This window comes from Thermobia domestica, chromosome 5 (genome assembly GCF_964235325.1).
Source record: "Thermobia domestica chromosome 5, izTheDome1.hap1.1, whole genome shotgun sequence".
In the NCBI taxonomy this organism is placed as follows: domain Eukaryota; kingdom Metazoa; phylum Arthropoda; class Insecta; order Zygentoma; family Lepismatidae; genus Thermobia; species Thermobia domestica.
Window position 1 is genome coordinate 201,655,021 of NC_137458.1, and position 21,014 is coordinate 201,676,034.

General features: G+C 37.0%; 1 protein-coding gene across 11 annotated transcripts in view; it reads left to right on the plus strand.

Moving 5' to 3' along the window:
- LOC145686344 (uncharacterized) overlaps nucleotides 1–21,014 on the plus strand; it is a 584,205-nt gene that overhangs the window by 517,250 nt on the left and 45,941 nt on the right. Inside the window, exon 11 of one of the 11 annotated variants that reach the window (XR_014131592.1) lies at nucleotides 15,997–16,213. The exons of the other annotated variants lie outside the window; for them this stretch is intronic. The gene's annotated coding sequence lies outside the window, so the exon portion shown is untranslated. The remainder of the gene's footprint in view (nucleotides 1–15,996; nucleotides 16,214–21,014) is intronic. 11 annotated transcript variants of the gene reach the window in all.

Consider the following 21,014-nt stretch of genomic DNA (forward strand, 5'->3'; position numbering starts at 1 on the left):
ATTAAATATTTTAGGTGGGCGGTACGGTAGTTAGAATTGTTTTGAGGGGGCTGGAATTGCTCGCACAAATGTTGAAAAAGATCAAGAGCACAAATTCTGCCATTGAACAGGATGTTAAGGAACTATTATTTTCTTTCGAAGCAGTAGCAACGAAATTTTTGATAATACAAATATATTTGTTGACTTAATGCTAACATTGTAGGCTCTACTTATTTCTATGTGTAAAATATGTTTTTTCTACACGCAAATTACAATTTAAATCAGTTATTTTTAACGGTATGCCACACCGGCCGATTTTCTAACTTTCGGACGAATAACCGGCTAACTTTAAGCACTGTAGGCGACTCTATAATGTCACAAAGTAGGTACCTTCCCAGTGCATACGAAAACATATTTTTAAAAACAAATCATTATGAATTTTATTCCCGTACACGAATAAGGAACGACCAAACAATTGTTTAGTTATTTTAATATGGAGTCTGCAACTTTGGTTGATGTCCATGAGTAATTTGACGTCATAGCGTAACTCACAATGCTTGATGCGACATTCTGTTTACGTGTTCTGGCTTGGCTCTTTCCAGCGTTCGCCTGACTTACAGAGCAGTCCTTTAAATACCTCTTCTTACGTATAATATAATCACACTTTTAATGTCACTGAAAAAGTATGTTTTCTATAAAGGTAACCAAGAAAGTACTTTCGCTTTTTGTGGAGGTCTGTGTTCTACTGGCCCTCACACCGTAAATTGAATGCGAATGGAGATAAGGCGAAGGTCAGTTGTTGGTATGGGTATATCCAACACACTACCTGGTTGTGGGGCTTTATTTACATCGTAAACTTGTGTAAGGACAGTTTTGATAGTGTTGCCTTCGTGCTTGATCTAAATTACTGTAAATGATCTCTGCCTTGCGAAATTTACTGAAATAGTTTGAGTAAAGGTTATTCTATTGGAACTTAATCATTTCTGTTATAATTGATTTGAAGGAAATCTATATTTTAATTGAACATTTGTTTGGAATTTCTTTAAAATCTATAACTTTAATCACCCACCTTCACTCACTTTAGGTGTTAAGATTGTGTGCTAGTGTGAATGATACCTAGTTGTAATTTGCTTGCCTTAATAATATCTTTATTACAGGATTTGTCATATCTGGTGTGGTTAGGTCACTCGAACTCACATTTAGTTTCCTTTTTAACTATTGTTGCTAATAGATACAAGAAACATTCTGACCGCGATACCGAGAATTGTGACAGGGGCTCTTCGAGGGTAACTCTTGTCAAAACAGAAAATTTCCCTGAAGAATGAAAAGAGGGCTTTCTCTAGTATACACTATGAGAAATGCTGCAAATCTGTATCTTTAAGGGTGTGTGTATCTTCTAAAACATTTACAAACATGTAACTTTCTATTCATTTTTCTAAAAAAAAATCTTGTTTCGACTAGGGTTGGTTTTGCTGCAAGTCCTTCGATTTATGTACTACAATTATACTGAGCGAAATAGAGCAGGAGCTAGATTTCAAAAATGCCTTCAAGAGAGATTCATGAACAATTTGCCATCCATGTTTTTTTATATATTACTACCTTCCCTTCTAAATACTTAACGGTTAGAAAAAAAGGAAAAAATAAGATATGCCTAACACGTTCTATAAATCATCAGTTTTTAAACTGTTAAATCTTATTTACAGAAGAAGCACATGCCTAATAAATATATAATAAGAAATATAATAGAAGAAAATTATACACTTAAGAAATATCTACACAAGATAAAAGTTATTTGATTTCTAGAATTTGTTCTCAATAATATGATACCATCCTTATATAAAGGTAACCAAGAATGTTCTATCGCTTTTTCACCCACCAGCTTTGAACATCGGTGTGTCTCTTAAGAAGTACTTGGAAGATCAAAAATAATCCCCATCAACATCTACAACCTTCTGAAAACGTTATGGAAGGCTATGAGTTCCATCGCGGTAGAACGTCGTGGGCTGTAATCTAAGAAGGCATCAAGTGCATTTTGTACCTCTATTAGGGATTTGAACTGGCGCCCTGTAAGATGATTTTCCAAGGAATGGAACAACTAATAAGCGGACGTTGCAATGTTCGAGCAGTATGGCGGATACAATAATGTTTCCCATCCAACGCGTAGAATGGTGTCCTGGGTCATCCTAGCCACGTAGAGCTTAGTGTTGACCTGTAACAAGAGGACGTCTTTGCTATTCAGAAGTGCTGACTCGAAGTTTTGAGTTTTCTTGAACACGGCTCAACTGCTGATAGTACGTAGTCGCAGCCAGCTGGTAGCAATTCCTGATGCATGATGCCGCGAGCAGTCCACCACACACACAGGAGGACCTTCTGCTGGTGCAGTGCCGGTTTCGGCTGTTTTGGAACCGGTTCATGGGATGCTAACCAATGATGATACTACCGTGGAGCTTCGGACAGGTCCAAGTTCCCATCACCTATCAAAAACCTGTCCAGAAATGGCTCCTTCCTCAGACGAGACAGCAAAGAAACACAGGTATCTGCACGAGTTGCCTTCCGGCCCGGAGTCAAATTATGTGTAACACATCCATTTAATTTGTAGTGCTTCCCAAGTTGACGAAGGCGTTGTCGAGTGGTTTCTCCACTCACACTCAATTGTCGTCTTAGTTTCTCATATGTCTGACCACTGTTCGCCCCAACTGCTGCCTGAGGATCTTCATTTTGTACATGTGTTATTCTTACGGCAAGTAGTGAGTCTTCGAGTGGTTCGTCACCGTCTTTAAACTTGTTAAACCACCACTGCACTGTCCGCGTAGTCACGGCACCCTCACCAAAGGCTTGGCATATTTTCCACCCGCTACAGCAGCGTTTGATCGCTGTTTGAACTCGTACAGCATACACGCCCTTATGAAGCTCTGTGGAGGTTCAATGTTCACTCTGTCCTTACGCAAGTTCACGGTGTAACTGAACTGCCACAACCAGGTAGTATATTGGATATACCCACACCAACAACTGACCTTCGCCTTATCTGCATTCGCATTTAACTTACGTTGGAGGGCCAATGGAACACAGACCTAAAAAAAAAACAATAAAAGACAGAAATTTCTTGGTTACCTTTATATTTCTACATGCACACTAATTGTTTGGTGAGCAAAACATATTTTCATTACGACTCTTTATATCTCGAAAAAGATAAACAAATTTATGATGTCTTTAATGCATCATTCAGTCTTCTTCATCACTCAGTCATTAACTGATTGAATTTTTATACTTGCTAGGACAACTGCACATTAGAGTGCACAAGAAACCGCGATTCTTATATTTGCATTTCAAACTTACACACTCAAGTTTCTGACAGCTACAGATGGTAATCTCTGAAGAAGCCTTGGGAATATCTTCAAGCGTTTTCAAAACTCGCTTCAAAGTTTGGTCCTCCAAGTACCATCCGGAGTTTTCTGGTTTTAGTAAATCAATCTCACAGTTTACCAGCATTTCCCAAATTGCTGTTTGGTAATTGAATGTCTATATGTTGTTTCAGAGCATCACTATTTGGAGGTAATTTCTCTAGGCTGCATTTTCCTAAAAGTAGGAGCCTAGCTTCATCACAGATCTTCATATTTATCTTAAGGAGCTTTGTGAAAAACAGTTCTGCAGATTCAATAGCGCTTGCTGATGAAGGAATCTGTCCTAAGGAAAACAAAAGGTCTGAAAACACTCGAAGATATTCCCAAGGCTCCTTTAGAGCGTTTTTACCATGTGTAGCTGTCAGAAACCTGAGTGTGTAAGTTTGAAATGCAAATATAAGAATCGTGGTTTCTTGTGCACTCCAATGTGTAATTGTCCGAACGAGTGTAAAAATTCAATATCGGTTAATGAACAGAGTGAAGAAGACGGCTCAATTATGTACTAAAGCCATCACAAATTTCTTTATCTTTTTCGAGATATAAGAGTGGCATAACATTATTGAGAACTAATTCTACAAATTAAATAATTTGTTCTCTCATGTAGAGATTTATTAAACATATGATTTCCTACTATTACGTTTCTCATTATAGATTGATTGTATTATAGTAACTGTACACAATCTTAATAATAGGCAAGTACTTCTTCTGTAAATCAGATTTAACATTTTAAACGTTAAAAAACGTGGATGGCAAATAGCTCATGATTCTCCATTGAAGGCAATTTTGAAATCTGGTTCCTACTATATTTCGCTCAATATGATTGTAGTACATAAATCGAAGCACTTGTGCCAAAAAACTACCCTTGTGGAAACAAGATTTTTCAGAAAAATGAATGAATGAGAGACTTAATCATTAGGATTATATACTTGCAGACAGACAAGATTATATATACCTAGGTATATATATTAATCATCAGCTGCTAATATCTACCGTTTGTGGGAAGGTAACTTCTGGGCCGCGCCGTGATCAGTCTCGCACACGACAGAATAAAGTCGCTTACAACACAGGTAACATTAGTCCTACACTAATACCGTATAAGAAAACATTTTTTGAAAGAGCATAAAATGACGAAAAACTTTTAGAGGAAACATTTTTTCCAAATTCTAGCTTGTAAAGAATCTGTGGCTAGAAAACTGATGCCACGCGCAACCAAAAGTGAAAATAACAAGAAAACCAATATATTTATCTCAAAAATACACTAGAAGTAAATTATAGAAGACAATTAGGCAAACAAAATGAAAAAAAGTTTGAATGCTCTAGCTTCAATGGTTACGGAGGTACAGTGAATAATAGAAACTGCTAAAATTTCGGCTTTCTCCCCCTCCCTTCCCGTGTGGTATTTTTTCTGGCATCCGGATTTTTGTGATCAGTGATGGATATCTATTCAGAAAATATCGGATGCCAAATTGTTACATGATTGCCCTAAAACTCGAAAAGGAGAGCACCTTTGTCAAGTTGATGCCTAGGCTATATTCGTTACGTGATAGATGGCGCTGTAATTCACAAACATCAAAAGGGGTTAGAAAAGTAGAAGTCCACAAGCTTCTCGTCAGAGTGACCGCCGCCTTTGTTAAATTGATGGATCTGTCACAGTGTTGCCACAGTCCTGGCTCTGGAGTGGGCTGAAAAATAGTACCAAATTGAAACAAAAAGGGCTGAATTCATTATTTTATACCAGTGTGATACTTGGATCTATAACATGAAACTAAAAGAGAGTTCCAAAGTTCTAAAACATTCCCCCCGCCCGTCTTCTGAGTCTAAATCAAGAAAGTGCTCTTTTAAAAATTACTTTTTAAAAACATTCAAATAGGAGGAACCCGAACAACCGTGGAAGTGGATGAAACTTTTCTCGCACGAAGGGAGTATAACAGAGGCCGCAAATTAAAAGGGAAAACGGTTATCATCATTGGTATATATTTTAAGGAAACCAAACGCCCCTCTATTTCAAACTGGCCAATAAACCAAAACAGTATTATGGCCATATACGAGTGTGACAAAATATATAAAACGAGGAGCAATCTGAGTTCATATGTAAACAAAACGTTACAATAAAATATTAAAATTTAAATTATTGCATTTTATTCTCGCTTATTTCACGACCGAAGGAGGATAATAACTGTAAGAAGAATATTGTGCTACTTTTTGTTTTCAAGATTGCAAGCTAAAATTTCCACCACACTGCTTCTTCGTCGTCTCCTTCATGTGCGGCGCGGATACGCGTAATTTGTATCTTAACATAGTTCGAGTTACGAATTATCAACACAAAGTTCGTAGCGTTATGCAGTATAATGCCACAGAGTGAATGTTCAACAGCGTTTCCTGAGAGTCCAACACATAGTATGAGTAACGTGAGATGTAAGAAAGGTCTTACTGACACTTTTAAAAGTTTTTATTAAATGGGGCTGAATTGGGTAGAATTGTACCAACCTTTTCACATAAGGGGCTGGAAATGCCAACGTGGTACCAACGGACCGATCAATGACAAAAAGGGCAGAATTTGGTACAATTGTACCAAGTGTGGCAACAGTGATCTGTCATATACCTGTGATGTCATGTTACGTAATTACATAAGATCATGTAGGTGAAAAAAGGTGAGGATTTTCTTCTAAGGTGAATGAACTGTATCACATGACATTTTATTCTTTTATATTATTTGTAATAATATTCTTTGTTAAAATATGAATAGCATTCTTGTTGTTAAATTTGATTGAGCAATATGATTGCCTTGCTAAAAACTGGCGGAAAAAAATTATTTTTGGCCAATATGGCTGCGTTGTTAAAAAATGCATAGCATACTCGTTAACAATTGGCGGGAAAATTAGTTTTATTTCTTTCGTAATAATTTAATTCGATCCGCCAGATTGACGTTATTTTCTAATTATTTATTTTGTATATTTTATTCTTTCATAATAAATTACTCAAATAGAACGGCTATGCTGTGATCATATTAAAATTCCTTTAGAAAGCCGTTGTTAATTATTTATTCTCTTGTAATTTACTCTATGAAGACAAAGTGTAAACATATTTAAAAATAGAATTAATCTCGAATCTTCAGAAATTCTTTTATTCTTTCGTATGCATAGCACACTCTTGGGAAAATCAAAATGACGTCAAACTTTTTTTATTTTCTTGTAATTTACTGCCTAAACAATCTTTGATTCTGATCGAATAAAATTAAAAATTAAGAGGGAATAAACTTTATTCGTAAAGGACTTGTTCTTATTCCTGAACCTTATTCCTTAACCTTCGACTCCTGAAACCAAATGTAACAGCTCAAGCAATGTGCTAGGTATGTTGTTAAAAGGAGCGTCATTTTAGATTTTGCGCGGGTCCGGGGGGCAGGCGGTGATTCTCCGCTGACATAATAATTTCATTTTTTATTAGTAAAAAATGAAATGAAATCATGGGACAGTTTTCCGTCCCACGATTATACGGGGAGGATAAATGGGACGGTGACGAAAAGCAATAGAGGAAATGGTGAAATGAAAAAGTGGGCGGAAACGTGAGAACAGACGCTCACGGTGCTTGTCCACCACAAAATTTACATGGCGCGTGCTGAGATCGAACTTTTTTATATTATATTACTACACATTTGATCAAACCATATGTATTTTTCAAGCTCATGAGAGGGAGCAATTACACTCTTCTGTCCTGCCCAAAGGACGCCAACTGGAACATTTGCTTGCAATCACTGACAAGAAATGAATAACACTCATTTCTCTCAGTAGTTTTCAGAGCTCTGCGCCAGCATTAAAGACTTTGGGAAGCACAAAACGTACTGCTATGATTAACAATTTCCATAGAATTCACAAGTAGCATCTTCCTAGGTTGATGTGATATGCAGCCTTTGAAGAAGGAAACGAATGCAAATAAGGGTGTTTATGAAACTATGGGAACATTTTGTGACATTTTGTTTTATTCAGGGTATAGAAAGGCATTTCAGAACAAACGAATGAAAGAGACGGTTTTAGAGCGATAAACCCTGTAAACTAGTTCCTGTTTTTCCGTCTGAATGGAAAGAACACATTATGTCACACACCGGTTTAGACAAGGAGAGGTGGAGGAGGGGAATGAGTTGGGTTGAATATCGGAAGTAACTAGTCGATGAGTAGTGTATTTCGGAATGCATACGCACTCGGCGCTAGAATTTGTTCCCAAGTTGGATTTGAACTTTTTGTTACATTTTCTATGCTTCGAACTGTACCAGTAAGCTAATTACTCTACAGCGCCAACTTCCGCTTCCGCCCATCCGGGTTCCAAAAGCCCTCGAAAAGCTCAGTTAGTCTCTTGAGTTCAGCAGAGAAGGACGTACAAATACAGTGTACCATATACTTTATATATACCAGTATCAAGAACTTCCAAAGGAAATGAACAAATAAGAAAAAGTCCTTTATGAATAAAGTTTATTCCCTCCTAATTTTTAATTTTATTCGATCAGAATCAAAGATTGTTTAGGCAGTAAATTGCAAGAAAATAAAAGTTTGACGTCATTTTGATTTTCCCAAGAGTGTGCTATGCATACGAAAGAATAAAAGAATTTCTGAAGATTCGAGATTAATTCTATTTTTAAATATGTTTACACTTTGTCTTCATAGAGTAAATTACAAGAGAATAAATAATTAACAACGGCTTTCTAAAGGAATTTTAATATGATCACAGCATAGCCGTTCTATTTGAGTAATTTATTATGAAAGAATAAAATATACAAAATAAATAATTAGAAAATAACGTCAATCTGGCGGATCGAATTAAATTATTACGAAAGAAATAAAACTAATTTTCCCGCCAATTGTTAACGAGTATGCTATGCATTTTTTAACAACGCAGCCATATTGGCCAAAAATAATTTTTTTCCGCCAGTTTTTAGCAAGGCAATCATATTGCTCAATCAAATTTAACAACAAGAATGCTATTCATATTTTAACAAAGAATATTATTACAAATAATATAAAAGAATAAAATGTCATGTGATACAGTTCATTCACCTTAGAAGAAAATCCTCACCTTTTTTCTCCTACATGATCTTATGTAATTACGTAACATGACATCACAGGTATATGACAGATCACTGTTGCCACACTTGGTACAATTGTACCAAATTCTGCCCTTTTTGTCATTGATCGGTCCGTTGGTACCACGTTGGCATTTCCAGCCCCTTATGTGAAAAAGTTGGTACAATTCTACCCAATTCAGCCCCATTTAATAAAAACTTTTAAAAGTGTCAGTAAGACTTTTCTTACATCTCACGTTACTCATACTATGTGTTGGACTCTCAGGAAACGCTGTTGAACATTCACTCTGTGGCATTATACTGCATAACGCTACGAACTTTGTGTTGATAATTCGTAACTCGAACTATGTTAAGATACAAATTACGCGTATCCGCGCCGCACATGAAGGAGACGACGAAGAAGCAGTGTGGTGGAAATTTTAGCTTGCAATCTTGAAAACAAAAAGTAGCACAATATTCTTCTTACAGTTATTATCCTCCTTCGGTCGTGAAATAAGCGAGAATAAAATGCAATAATTTAAATTTTAATATTTTATTGTAACGTTTTGTTTACATATGAACTCAGATTGCTCCTCGTTTTATATATTTTGTCACACTCGTATATGGCCATAATACTGTTTTGGTTTATTGGCCAGTTTGAAATAGAGGGGCGTTTGGTTTCCTTAAAATATATACCAATGATGATAACCGTTTTCCCTTTTAATTTGCGGCCTCTGTTATACTCCCTTCGTGCGAGAAAAGTTTCATCCACTTCCACGGTTGTTCGGGTTCCTCCTATTTGGATGTTTTTAAAAAGTAATTTTTAAAAGAGCACTTTCTTGATTTGGACTCAGAAGACGGGCGGGGGGGATGTTTTAGAGCTTACTCTCTTTTTGTTTCATGTTATAGATCCATGTATCACACTGGTATAAAATAATAAATTCAGCCCTTTTTGTTTCAATTTGGTACTATTTTTCAGCCCACTCCAGAGCCAGGACTGTGGCAACACTGTGACAGATCCATCAATTTAACAAAGGCGGCGGTCACTCTGACGAGAAGCTTGTGGACTTCTACTTTTCTAACCCCTTTTGATGTTTGTGAATTACAGCGCCATCTATCACGTAACAAATATAGCCTAGGCATCAACTTGACAAAGGTGCTCTCCTTTTCGAGTTTTAGGGCAATCATGTAACAATTTGGCATCCGATATTTTCTGAATAGATATCCATCACTGATCACAAAAATCCGGATGCCAGAAAAAATACCACACGGGAAGGGAGGGGGAGAAAGCCGAAATTTTAGCAGTTTCTATTATTCACTGTACCTCCGTAACCATTGAAGCTAGAGCATTCAAACTTTTTTTTCATTTTGTTTGCCTAATTGTCTTCTATAATTTACTTCTAGTGTATTTTTGAGATAAATATACCATGTATAGCTGTCAGAAACTTGAATGTGTAAGTTTAAAATGCCAGTATAAGAATCGCGGTTTCTTGTGCACTCCAATGTGCAGTTGTCCAGCAAGTATAAAAATTCAATCAGTTAATGACTGAGTGATGAAGGAGACTGAATGATGCATTAAACACATCATAAATTTGTTTATCTTTTTCGAGATATAAAGAGTCTTAATGAAAATATATGTTTTGCTCAGCAAACAATTAGTGTGCATGTAGAAATATAAAGGTAACCAAGAAATTTCTGTCTTTTATTGTTTTTTTTTTAGGTCTGTGTTCCATTGGCCCTCCAACGTAAGTTAAATGCGAATGCAGATAAGGCGAAGGTCAGTTGTTGGTGTGGGTATATCCAATATACTACCTGGTTGTGGCAGTTCAGTTACACCGTGAACTTGCGTAAGGACAGAGTGAACATGGAACCTCCACAGAGCGTCATAAAGGCGTGTATGCTGTACGAGTTCAAACAGCGATCAAACGCTGCTGTAGCGGGTGGAAAATATGCCAAGCCTTTGGTGAGGGTGCCGTGACTACGCGGACAGTGCAGTGGTGGTTTAACAAGTTTAAAGACGGTGACGAAACACTCGAAGACTCACTACTTGCCGTAAGAATAACACATGTACAAAATGAAGATCCTCAGGCAGCAGTTGGGGCGAACAGTGGTCAGACATATGAGAAACTAAGACGACAATTGAGTGTGAGTGGAGAAACCATTCGACAACGCCTTCATCAACTTGGGAAGCACTACAAATTAAATCGATGTGTCACACATAATTTGACTCCGGGCCGGAAGGCAACGCGTGCAGATACGTGTTTCTTTGCTGTCTCGTCTGAGGAAGGAGCCATTTCTGGACAGGTTTTTGATATGTGATGGGAACTTGGACCTGTCCGAAGCTCCACGGTAGTATCATCATTGGTTAGCATCCCATGAACCGGTTCCAAAACAGCCGAAACCAGCACTGCACCAGCAGAAGGTCCTCCTGTGTGTGTGGTGGACTGCTCGCGGCATCATGCATCAGGAATTGCTACCAGCTGGTCAGAGCATCAATGCGACTACGTACTGTCAGCAGTTGAGCCGTGTTCAAGAAAACTCAAAACTTCGAGTCAGCACTTCTGAATAGCAAAAACGTCCTCTTGTTACAGGTCAACACTAAGCTCTACGTGGCTAGGATGACCCAGGACACCATTCTACGCGTTGGATGGGAAACATTATTGTATCCGCCATACTGCTCGAACATTGCAACGTCCGCTTATTAGTTGTTCCATTCCTTGGAAAATCATCTTACAGGGCTCCAGTTCAAATCCCTAATAGAGGTGCAAAATGCACTTGATGCCTTCTTAGATTACAGCCCACGACGTTCTACCGCGATGGAACTCATAGCCTTCCATAACGTTTTCAGAAGGTTGTAGATGTTGATGGGGACTATTTTTGATCTTCCAAGTACTTCTTAAGAGACATACCGATGTTCAAAGGTTGTGGGTGAAAAAGCGATAGAACATTCTTGGTTACCTTTATATAAGGATGGTATCATATTATTGAGAACAAATTCTAGAAATCAAATAATCTTGTGTAGATATTTCTTAAGTATAATTTTCTTCTATTATATTTCTTATTATAGATTTATTAGGCATGTGCTTCTTCTGTAAATAAGATTTAACAGTTTAAAAACTGATGATTTATAGAACGTGTTAGGCATATCTTATTTTTTCCTTTTTTTCTAACCGTTAAGTATTTAGAAGGGAAGGTAGTAATATATAAAAAAACATGGATGGCAAATTGTTCATGAATCTCTCTTGAAGGCATTTTTGAAATCTAGCTCCTGCTCTATTTCGCTCAGTATAATTGTAGTACATAAATCGAAGGACTTGCAGCAAAACCAACCCTAGTCGAAACAAGATTTTTTTTTAGAAAAATGAATAGAAAGTTACATGTTTGTAAATGTTTTAGAAGATACACACACCCTTAAAGATACAGATTTGCAGCATTTCTCATAGTGTATACTAGAGAAAGCCCTCTTTTCATTCTTCAGGGAAATTTTCTGTTTTGACAAGAGTTACCCTCGAAGAGCCCCTGTCACAATTCTCGGTATCGCGGTCAGAATGTTTCTTGTATCTATTAGCAACAATAGTTAAAAAGGAAACTAAATGTGAGTTCGAGTGACCTAACCACACCAGATATGACAAATCCTGTAATAAAGATATTATTAAGGCAAGCAAATTACAACTAGGTATCATTCACACTAGCACACAATCTTAACACCTAAAGTGAGTGAAGGTGGGTGATTAAAGTTATAGATTTTAAAGAAATTCCAAACAAATGTTCAATTAAAATATAGATTTCCTTCAAATCAATTATAACAGAAATGATTAAGTTCCAATAGAATAACCTTTACTCAAACTATTTCAGTAAATTTCGCAAGGCAGAGATCATTTACAGTAATTTAGATCAAGCACGAAGGCAACACTATCAAAACTCTCAAATTATCAAAATTTAAATGTTAAATTGAAGTCTATAATTCAAAAACAGAAAAAGCAACAACCGCGTCAATTATTTTTTCTCACTATAACAAACAGGTATCGCGACTTTTCAAAGTAGCCTCGTATATTTATTAACAATTTACTTCCTGAACTATTTATCTCTTTATTTCTTAATTAAGGTATATGCGCTGTGATAGTGCTAAGATTCGAGGCACTATTCAACTAACTACTAGGGTAACTGTCCTAATAATTGACAGTGTACCAGTAATTGACACTGTCGTCTTTTTTCCGACGCAACAAGACTGCGGGACTAGGTACAAGCAAATGCTGCCACCTTTTCTTCCTTTGCAGTGTTGTTAATCCCACACCACTGTTAATATTTGCCTCTAAGTAGTAGTTCTCCAAAGAAAACAGAAAATCGATGGACAGTGCAAAATAGTACTATAATAGCTATATTAGCGAAAGAAATAAACATGTTTATCCAGGTGGAAACTTATAAATCAGCTTGATAAGTTGGTAGAAAATTATATGGTTCATTAGAATAAGATATTAGGAGATGTCAATTACTGGTGAATCTCACAAATCTTGGTGTCAATTACTGGTACAATGATCAACTTTTCGTATACATATTGTAAAAAATAATAATTATTAGTCTATTATTTTTATGATGGTCTATATAGATGAAGGAAGGATGCCTTCGTACCTCTACGAATAATCAGTAAGCCAGGCTCATTTAAAGGGTGAAGAAACTTGCAATTTGTCAAACACTGTTCTTATACTGTCAATTATTGGAACAGTTACCCTACACATTTCACTAGTATTAATACTTCACACTTGCCATAACTCAGCAGGAAACAATAGTTACAGAAAAGCAGAGGTAGTTACCATTCTAATCTCCAGATCCTCTTGGGTCTTAGTGACTGTTCCATTACAATACCATGCAATACAGTGCAGTGCACGCGAATATTTCAATCAATTCAAAATTAAAAAAAAATATTCGCACGGACTATATGTTCTATTTTTAATAATTTTTATTCATTTTATTTCAAATTTACGTTCGAAAGCTAGCCGAGAAATCCAAGAAAACTAAAATAACAGTAAATGCATTTAACAGCAATTAATTAGTTAATTAGCTAACCAATGACGTTTTCATTAACAGCACTGTAAGATGATTAAAACTATTTCCATAGCAGGGAATACACATTTATAATTTATTTTAGTTCTTTAGAAACTGTTACACCTTTAAGAAAGGAAACCCAGATTAATTAAACCCTATCTAAATTACGGTTAAAGGCAACTACCAAACATTTTTTTACTAAACTACTTTACTTTCAATAACTATCAACACATCATTAGACACGGTTTAGCTTTTTAAATTTAATTGACTAATTTTCAGAGTGAACAAAAACTGAACTAATTACGAATTTAAATTACCGTAATTTAACAATGAACAAAAAGAAGTCTAAAAAATGCTTCTCATATTAGTTACCATGAGTATACACAATTGAAGGGTGGAATTTTAACTCTCGATTTTACGTTTTATTTTTTTTCCCATCTTTACATTTGCCCAGTTAAACTTCTCACTCGACCTCCAGTGGCACAAAGAAAGCAAGAGAAGCACTAGACACGCTGACGCATTATGTGAGTTACGTCTCTCATATAACCACATTAGGAAAGTTAACGTATTTCTCAGCTTTGAAAAGGTTTTAATACGGAAGTCTTTTTAAAAGAAGTAGACCTTTTTAATTTCATTTCATTCACTTGCAAGATACGTCTTCTTTAACACCAACTTAACAGCACTTGATACAAGGAAAATACAAGTAACCTTGTCACTTTTAAACTGATTCAACTTTAGTGAATTTAATTATACCCATAATTTAAATTAAGCCTTTTAAAACTCTGCGTAATTTAGCACTAAGTTTAGAAGCACAATTATAATTAAGGCAATCTTCACAATATAATACGAGGCACCGCTACATCGAACACTTCGACCACGTTTTTTAAAATTTTTTTTCTAAAAAGAACAACTTTCGGTGCGAAGTAATGTAAGTCGATTACTTGAGTCCAACCCGTGTTGGTTGAATAAACTACGAAACAGTTATGGGGCGCAGCAGATTAGAATGGCAAGAGCAAGACTCTCGCTACTGCGCAGGGCCCAACTCATTAGATACGTGACTCTAGAATATTGCGCTAAACTGAAGTGGTTGCGTATATTAAAAAAATATATATGATTCTCTGCCGTATTACAAGTATTAGTAAGTTAACATATAGACATACATACATCATTTTAAAGCCTTTTTAACGATCTTTACAATGAAGGTATTCTCAATTCAGTGTAAGGAAGTGCAACAAAATATTTCTTCAAAAACAAATTTTTTAACCTTTCTTTTTTAAAAAAAGAAAAAAGTAATTTCAGAATAAAGATATTAACAAAAACGTAACGATTTTTCAATCGTTACACCCCTCAATTGATATTGAAAATGGATATTTTTAATTAGATTGTATAGAGACAATCATTAGGATTATATACGTGCAGGCAAACAAGATTACATATATTAATCGTCATCAGCTGCCGTTTGTGAGAAAGGCAACTTTTGGGCTGCACCGTTATCAGTTTCGCACACGACAGAATGAAGTCGCTTATAACTCAGGCATTATTAGTCCTACACTAACATAAGTATACGTTTTGTGAAAGAGCATAAAAGGACGAAAAACTTTTAGACGAAGCAATTTTCCGAATTCCATCTTGTGAAGAACCTGTGTCTAAAAGATTGACGTCACGCGCAACCAAAACTGAGTAAAAATGAAAATAACAAGAAAACCATTATATTTAGCTCAAAAATGCACTAAAATTAAATTGTAGAAGACAAGTAGAAAATCAAAATGAAACAACTTTGAATGCTCTAGCTTCAATGGTTACGAAGTTATAGTGAATAATAGAAACGGCTAAAATTTTTGCTTTCTCCCCCTCCCCTCCCGTGAGATGTTTTTTCTGGTATCCGACATTTTTGTGATCAGTGATGGGTATATATTCAAAAAATTCGGATGTCAAGATTTTCCTTTAGAACTAAATTTTTAAGCGCCGATGCCTAGACTAATAAAATGTTAAATACAAAAGTTACGTATTTTTGCCCGTAGAATCCGAATCTGGAATAAAAATGGGGGTTCCTATGTAAGATTTCAAAGTTGCTCCCGCTTCCGTTTCCCAGGGGGAGGAGCAAGGTGGTTGAGTGTGGTATTACTGTATGTCCCCCTTGGAGATTAACAATTTTTGTTACAACTTATTTTAAATCCTATTTCTAATATTTTAGACATTTCCAAAAGTAGTTTTAAACACTCATCCGGTATATACAGGGTGACTGGTAATTTGATGTATTCCTTGCGAGGGGATATTCTACAAGTACTTTGGAACATTTTCATCCATATGAACCGGGGTCGCATATCAATAGTTTCTGAATAATTTGCACATGGGCGATTTCTTTGAAATTTGCCGCTTAATGAGAGACGCGCAAGAAACTTTCACCCTGACCCACTTCTATATACCGTAGAGCGTTTAAATTTTACATGTGTAATCCTGCGTACATCTGTAGTTCATGTTGTAACGTACAGCTCGTAAGTCTGTACCGTTGCTATGTTATAGGTCCGAATGTAAAGTAAGGTGTAGTGGTCCAAAATCCATGACTACACCTCAGAAAGCAGCATGGCAACATATCATAAGAACTTGTCTCAAGGAAATGACTACATGGTTGGGAAGAGGTGGAATGAAGATGGTATGCGGTCAAGAGAAAACGCGAACTATGACGGATTTCATACCATGGGCCGTGAATCTCTCTGGTCAACATTCGAACAATGAACAGGTGCGTATTTCATACCATGGCGTGAGTGCGTTTTCCACTATGCATTTCCTTCTCTTTGTCGGTTTGTTGCTAGTGGGTCATCCTCCAAACCTTCTCAGGCTTCGGAGTATCTTATCCTTGTTTCTGGGTGTGTAATAAAAATATCCCTTGGAGAAAAGGAACATTGGCAGCAGAGAAAACAAGTTTAAACTATATTAAACCTAGTCGATATAGGGTGTAGCATGAGTGTAGGTTTAGCATACAAGTTTCATCTGAAAACGGGACAAGTTCCGGCTTTTTAACAATCATGAGAAATGAAAAACAGGCCAGTGCGTAAAATAGTTCCTGTCTACCTAAGCAACACCTAATACTTTTATATTGTAATATAATATAAATAAGCTATAAAATATAAACAGCATTTAACTTACAATATAGTAGGACGTGATGCTGCCTGCATTTGCTCTTTTGCCGTAGCTAAGAAGAAAAACACGTTGAAGTTTGTTCAACAAACAAGCAACTGCTAAAACCTCTGCTGCCTTTCGAGGAGTACTGCGAGCTGTATAATATAGAACATGTTTAATTTAGCGAATTGTAGGTCAATTCTTGCCTCTTTATTATTATTACTATCTTTACCCGGACTAAAGGTACTGACTGGATTTATTATTTACTTCTTTCACTTGCATAAAACGGGACAAATACTACTTTTTTCCATCTACTGACGGGACGGACGCGACACGCCCCTAAAACGGAACTGTCCCGATCAAAACAGGCCGTATGGTCGCCTTACATGAATGGGGCTTGGGTATGGATAGTAAAACGCAGAAGTGCATGCAATGCGAGGAGTGGCAATTAAATAGCGAGACTGGTGTCATAAATGTGATGTATTGCAAAGAAAATTACAATTGACTGTTATCCCTTCAATATACTCCCCTCCGCTATCTATACACCGCTGCATATATGCCTTCCATTGTTCAATGCAATGCTCTAGGTCATCAGATGTCACCCTGTTCAACAACTCTGCCGTTTTTCGTTTCACCTCTTCCAGAGACTGAAAATGTGTTCCCTTTAATGCATTTTTCACTTTTGCGAATGGATGAAAGTCACAGGGAGCCAGATCTGGGGAATACGAAGGGTGGTCGAGCACAGGAATGCGCTTGGCTGCTAAAATCTGCTTCGCAGAAAGAGCATTATGGGCAGGCGCATTGTCTTGGTGGAGGATCCATGCATCGTTCTTCCACAAATCCGATCTCTTCTTCCTTATTCTTTCCCTCAGCTTGACTAGGACTTCTTTGTAGTAGGTCTGATTCACCGTTTGACCCTGAGGAACCCATTCAGTCATGATGATACCCCTGAAAAACCCTTTAAAAAAACGATGAGCATTGCCTTCACTTTCGACTTGCTCATTCGTGCTTTTTTCATTCGTGGCGATATGGGAGTCTTCCAGTGCATGAATTGGCGCTTAGTCTTGGTATCATACTGGAAAATCCATGTTTCATCACATGTGATGGCACGTGTTAGCAAATTTGGTTCTGCTTTGAGTCGTTCCATGACGTTACAGCAAATGGTCTTTCGAATGTCTTTTTGTTCCTGAGGGAGGTTTCTCGGGACAATTTTTGCACAAACTTTTGTCATGTTTAAATTGTCATGCAAAATTTGTCTTACTGTCTCTTTGTTAATGTTCGTCATGTCTGCGATCATCCGAATGCTCGTACGTCTGTCTTTCCACACAAGTACATTAAATTTTTGAACATTTTCGTCCGTTCTTGAACCCAAAGTTCGGCCGGATCGTTCATCATCTTCAACCTCCTCCCTACTTTATGAAAATCATTTGTGCCGTTCGAAAACTCGAGCATGTGACATAGCATTATCACCATACACCTCTTTTAAGATTGCACAACATTCTGTCGGTATTTTTTTTCAATTTCACCAGAAATTTTATATTAATGTACTGCTCAACTTTACTGTTCACCATGATTCCGGCACTACTACAGAACACTGTCCTCTTCATGCAAGCCTGCAAAGAAAAGGAAAGCTTTCAGAATCATGAAACAAACAGTGGCTGCTCATGAAGATTCAAGATCAAAAGCACATCATTAGCTACCTCCCTTCACGACCCTGCGCCACAGGAGGTGTGCAGTCTTGTTATTTATTGCCACACCTCGTAGATCACTGAAATATTAACGGCATTCTTCAGTACCGAAAATATAGAAAAATACACTCGTCTTTCTTTCTTTCCTTTTCGCCTTTCATTTGAAGTACTGATGTTCCGGATGCCCTTACGTCCCTTGTAAGAGCCAACATATAGTATTTGCAAGATATCTCCTGCGAGATGGCATGAACTTAACTCAAAAAACATCCCGACCAAGTAATAATAATAATAAGAAGAAGAAGATGATGAAGAATAGATTCATAAAAAATCTAATAAATACGAAAGTAATTCACAATTCCATTCATTATGGATGGAATTGTGAAGTGCTTTCGTATTGGACTCATTTTATGAATCTATAACTGCTTATCACAGTATATAAAATACGATACAAAATTTACAAATTGTGATACAAATAAAAATTTGTATCGCAATTTGCTGCACAAAATGTAAGTTATAAAAAACGCTTATATATATATACAGGGTGAGTCAAAATAAGTGTTACAAGCCAATATCTCGCGAACTATACATCATATAAGAAAAATATTAAGAGAGAATGTACAATATAGAGGGGCTTAAGAAATGAGTCAAACATTAGGTTTCCCCCGCCCCCCATTTTGGGGGGAGGGGGGTGAACGTGAAATTTTTAAATGGGAACATAGGTCGAGTGATACCTCGTTCGAAAGAGCTTGACAAATTGAACAATTTTTGTAGGAAACAATTTTTGATATGGGGCACCGTTTTCAAGATGGGCCCCAAAAATGGTCTTGTATCCGATAAAATTTCCAGTACTTATAAATAAGTGTTACAATCCAATATCTTGCGAACTATACATCATATAAGAAAAATACTAAGAGACAATGTACAATACAGAGGGGCCTAAGAAATGAGTCAAACATTAGGTTTCCCCCGCCCCCCATTTTGGGGGGAGGGGGGTGAACTTGAAATTTTTAAATGGGAACATAGGTCGAGTGATACCTCGTTCGAAAGAGCTTGAAAAATTGAACAATTTTTGTAGGAAACAATTTTTGATATGGGGCACCGTTTTCAAGATGGGCCCCAAAAATGGTCCTGTATCCGATAAAATTTCCAGTACTTATAAATAAGTGTTACAATCCAATATCTTGCGAACTATACATCATATAAGAAAAATACTAAGAGACAATGTACAATACAGAGGGGCCTAAGAAATGAGTCAAACATTAGGTTTCTCCCGCCACCCATTTTGGGGGGAGGGAGGTAAACGTGAAATTTTCAAATGAGAACATAGGTCGAGTGATACCTCGTTCGAAAGAGCTTGAAAAATTGAACATTTTTTGTAGGAAACAATTTTTGATATGGGGCACCGTTTTCAAGATGGGCCCCAAAAATGGTCCGGTATCCGATAAAATTTCCAGTACTTATAAATCGGAAACGTATGAGTAGGAAACGATTAAACAAAAAATGAAAAACGGAAACATCATAGGCAATGTGGAATGATGTTGTCGTGGTGTCCGCAGGGCCCTAATAATGGGGCTCCGGGACCAATTTCAAAATTATTAATGGGAATATACCTGTAGGTTGAGTGATACCTTGTTTGATAGATCGTGGAAAGCGAAACAGCTTCGTACGAAATTTGTTTTCATTTTGGGCAAGCCTGTTTCAAAATGGCCGCCAAAAATGGTTTCACATTCAGATAGAAAGTGCAGTGTTCAATTTGAGTATTACACGCCAATATCAACGCAACGAACTACGCATCAAATAAGAAAAGTGTTAAGAGTCAATGTACAATACAGAAAGCCTGAAATTTGTGTTAAAGAAGTTCCCTCGTCCCGCTTTTGTATGGAGGGGTGTACATGGAATTTTCAAATCGCAACATAGGGCGAGTGATACCTCTTTGATAGATCGTGAAATACCAAACAGCTTACTACAAAAGTTGTTTTGATTTCAGACAAGCCTGTCACAACAGCATTACCACAACCTAATATCCTGTAAAGTAGTAGGATAACGTTTAGTAATTCTACGGGTATGTGCGATGTTAAAAATTGTAATTTCAATCACTGTAAAGCAAATAATTTCAACACTTACCATGTTACAAATGATGCTCGATATGTCCTCCATCTTGCTCCACACACCTCCGTAAGCGGCGGCATAGGGATGTTCGTACATCATGTAGCATCTCTGGAGTGACAGATGCACACACACCTTGGATACGCGCCTTCATATCATCAGTAGTTGTTGGTACGTTGGACATTACCCGATCCTTAACATAACCCCAGAGGAAAAAATCAAGTGGGGTTAGGTCAGGAGATCGTGGAGGCCAGTGAATAGGACCTCGACGCCCAATCCATTTATTCGCCATACGGTGGTCCAATAAGGCTCTGACCTGACGTGCGTTGTGTGCTGGAGCACCATCATGTTGATACCACATTCTTATACGTTCAGCGAAAGGAATATTCTCTAACAACTCCGGGTATAGTACATCACTGATAAATGCGGCATAGGTATCACCAGTAAGACGTCCATCAAAAAAATATGGCCCAATGATATGGTTACCAAGGATGCCACCATACATTAAGAGACCACCGATGCTGATGAGCAACTTCTCTCTGCCATAGTGGATTTTCCCTAGCCCAATAATGCCTATTATGTCGATTTACGTGTCCTGTGTTTGTAAATGTAGCTTCATCGCTAAAC